Raw genomic sequence first — 4,073 nt, forward strand, 5'->3', positions numbered from 1 at the left:
TGGTAAGGAGGACATAACTATGAATGTGAACCGGACTCACTGTTATTATTACCACTGAGTAATTTAAAGATATTTTCTTCAAAACAAATCTACAAAGTTACACATTTTCACATGAGTCATGAATGTGTATTAGCTGTAAGCCTTGGTCACTGAATTTTCAGCTAAAGCCTGTGGCATTATTTGAATAAGAAAATTATTATTTTGTGTGAAATATTGTTCAAGAACATGGGGAAAAAGTCACCAAAAGCTTAAACCAACATATATAGTATCTTAGAACTATTGAGTACCCAGCTGTCCATCGTGCATTAGTTAATTCCATCACAAAGATCTGGTCTTGATAGTTTCAATATCAAGGTCAATGACTATACTGAAATCCCAAAGTCACTGTTACTTTAGTTTTTCACACAAACATCTAAGCACAATGATCTTCCTTTGCTATTTGATAGAATAGAATAACCGTTATGAGCTCAAAGGATGTCTACAGGATCTATTTGCCATGGTATGTAGTTTTCTTATTTTGTCATATAGCCTTGGAGAATAAGTTGCATTCAACGCCCCACAGCCAAAACTTTCAACCATGGGGAAAAGTGATATCTAACACAATGTCTATTAAGTCAGAAATAATTGTAATTTCATCGTCACCTCCTATACCAAGAAACAGGAAGATAAGTTATCAAAACTCCCAAGTGGTTGAAACTGCAACTTAGTTTTCTGTGGCATCTGAAATCTTGAGCTGGCATCAGCATCAGCACTGAGCAATGAAACATTCCTGCCGGGTTCAGACAGTTTTCCTGAATAACCAAAACAACAGCTCCACCACTGCCAACAGCTACAAAAAAAGAGAAAGAAACCAACACCAATAATGACACAAAATGGGAACCTCAGATTGGAATTCTGACAACCTTCATCTCCTCCACAACCGGGAAATTCACTTTGGAAAGGGTTTGGCTCAATGTACGTTCTAATCATAACATGCCCGAATGACACATCCAAACGCTGTAGAATGTCAGAGCGTACTTAAAGGGTTTATTTGGACAAGGACTCGTGTACACTACTTCAAAATGATTATACAAAAGTGAAGAAATGAAGATATCACAAAAAAATATTTTCAGATATGAAATGTAACATTCGTGGATTCTGCAAATTCAATATAAATATCGCTGAGCACTGTATACAAGAAATACACAGGTTTAAATATAAAAAAGTATTGATCTACCGAGCTCATTGCACTGAAAACAGACATTGCACTATTATTTCAGCTCTGCTTAATAATAAAATTATGGTTCAAAAAGTTGCATTTGCTAATTATCTAACTAATCAAAGCAATAATCAATTGGACAAATGGCATATTCTGTTCGCGCAGCACTAATTTAAAATTAATCCTGGCCTCTGTCCTTGGACAATTTCATTATAAATCCACTCTGAAAAAGCTCATATTTGGTGAGATACAAGTCATTTAAATGCAATTAAACTTTAAACTTATACAAAGAACACCGTCATTTTGAAGAGGTGGATCATTCTACAGTTTCTGCAGTGGATACCACTGATGAAGCTTCCACACTTAAATTATGAAACTGAAATGAACTTGTGCTGGTCATTTGTTTTCCCCCCTTTAAATCCATCTGGATGCATCCTAGACAAATGTAAGGTGTCAGGATTTAGACTTATTGGGAAGGAAAGTAATTATCACAACAAAGTGAATGGGAGAATCTTCTCATATTTTTATTATCACATTTTATTCTTCCTTGGTTAGTATTACTTTTATGCTTGATTACAATTTGATAGGCTCCCAGAATGATAATTGTTCTTAATAAACCATTGAATTTTAAGGCTGGAAACAGACAGTGTTTTCCCATTTGCTGACTGATACGGTTTCATCACACTCTTTGGTCTTCTTCATTCCTTCAAAAATAAGACAAACACAAAACATATTATGCATGTAATTAAATACATTGTATGTATGTGGGCTGTTATCTCTATCATCCTTATTACTAATATAAAATACAATTTAAATTAGAGACTTCATGAAAAAAAACTGTAACAAGGAGACAATGTGACAATGAATGTTAGTTAATGGGTAAAACCCATACTGTGTTAAATATTTTAATATTTGGAGTTCTTGGTTTGTTTGGCAAGACCTAAAAATACTAAAAGCTTAATTGCTTAAAAGTAGGCTGCATTTTACATTTCACTGGCACTGATTATTCAACACAAATACATATGAAACATATAGCTTTTAACCATGTATTTATGCATTTTAGGGGCTTTCGTTTTTAATGTAGAATTCAAATAACTAGCAAATTAAGCGTTTGAATTAGATTCTGCAAGTAGTGAATTGAATTTGACAATTATAATAGTAGTATAATTGCAATCTGTCGCCATCTATTCAATATTATCATATCATAAACTTATTTGAACGTGATTTAGTACACATATGTGCTGTTTTACATTTTTGCAATTATAAATGAATTTCATGGTGTGGGTTTTATGCTAATAGATTCCTGCCCACGAGCCTGACAGCAAACCGGTGCACGAGGACAATGCAGGCTCGGAGATTGAGAGATTCAATAATGCGAAGGATCAGATTTCAGTCTTTTGTTTAACCAGACTCCATCTCAATGGGTTAATGGGCCAGAAGATATTGGCACCCCGTGGATTATAAAGGCCGACAGAAGTGTGGAATTAAAAAGGTGTCAATAAATGTGTGAAAGACAATGAGGTAAAACACACACCGACTGAAAAGGGGACAAAGAGGGACAGATGGAGAGAAACGGGGAGTCCACCCAATGACAGGGCCTGTCAACCGGGGATCAGAGCAGAGGAAACTCAACACAATGTCCGGGCATAATTGAAACTGATTTGGGAGGCCACCCCCTAAAATTGAATAATTTATCCCGTTATTAATTAAACTAAACAAGACGAAAATTTGAAAAGGCAGTTGAAGTTTCTGTGGCCCTCAATCAGCGGTGCTCGTTTTGAAAGGCTAATGTGGACGCGCAAAATTGTTTAGACAACTGCACTTTGAAAAAGCAAATCAGTATACATGAGCAGTATGCGAATGTGAAAACGCAAATCCAAAGTTGAATACGTTAAAAAGGTAAATTGTCTCATCCAGCTCGCCTTGTATTGACTGAAGAGATTGGTCGGTTTATTGTGCACAAAGGAAGCATAACATCAACATTCATGGTTTGTGGAAGAAGGTAATGGCACATGGTGGATATTGTTACCAGTAGACGGCGCTCCAGTACTTATAATTGCATCAAGCTCAATTGCTTAGTTTAATTAAGGCGCAAATTGGGTAAATTTAATGACTGTGATTAGCCACGGATTCTATAAACACGATAACGTCTTTAATTGATAAGTAATTATCTTCTCAGATTTATTATGTACCCCCCCCCCCCCATCCCATCCCCATGAACCCGTGTTTTATCTGTTCTCCTAATATATTTACAACCTTTTGTTTTCATGTAAACAAGCTATGGAAAAATAATCGTGCGCAAATTATTTAATCAAAACACTTTTGTGGACGATCTTAGGTAAAATATCTCAAGAATATGCCCAGTCGTTAATACGAATGAGATATGACAGTATGCTTTAAAAGTATAGGTCATAACAAAAATACAAATTTTTTATCAATCACATTTAATTGCTGATTTGTCCAAGCCATGGGCAGGCTGGCTTTGGATTAAAAAAGAAAGAAATGAGTAAAACTATTACAGAAAAATTAGGTTGCTACTGAAATTCTTGGTTAGTTAATTAGTGTCTGAACTGCAGAGGAAAAAAGATCCTCAGATTTACTCTCTACAAAGAGAGAGCAGCACAGACAATTCATTAAGCAGACGGCTTGTAAATTAGAGCTAAGTTAACCTGATTTCCCTTAATTAAAACATCTTTTCTCGTTTACGATGTGGATATAAGTAGATCTCCAGGGTTTTGAATTTCCTACAACAGCAGATGGTCAGGCTAGGAGCAGATAATAGTTAACGCTTTCTTTGTACCCGATCCGAACAACGTGAGCTACCGACCCAGCAGAGGATTAAAATACAGGATAACAAAGAGAAATTAACTATTCA

The sequence above is a fragment of the Anguilla rostrata genome, chromosome 2 (genome assembly GCF_018555375.3).
Source record: "Anguilla rostrata isolate EN2019 chromosome 2, ASM1855537v3, whole genome shotgun sequence".
Classification (NCBI taxonomy): Eukaryota; Metazoa; Chordata; class Actinopteri; order Anguilliformes; family Anguillidae; genus Anguilla; species Anguilla rostrata.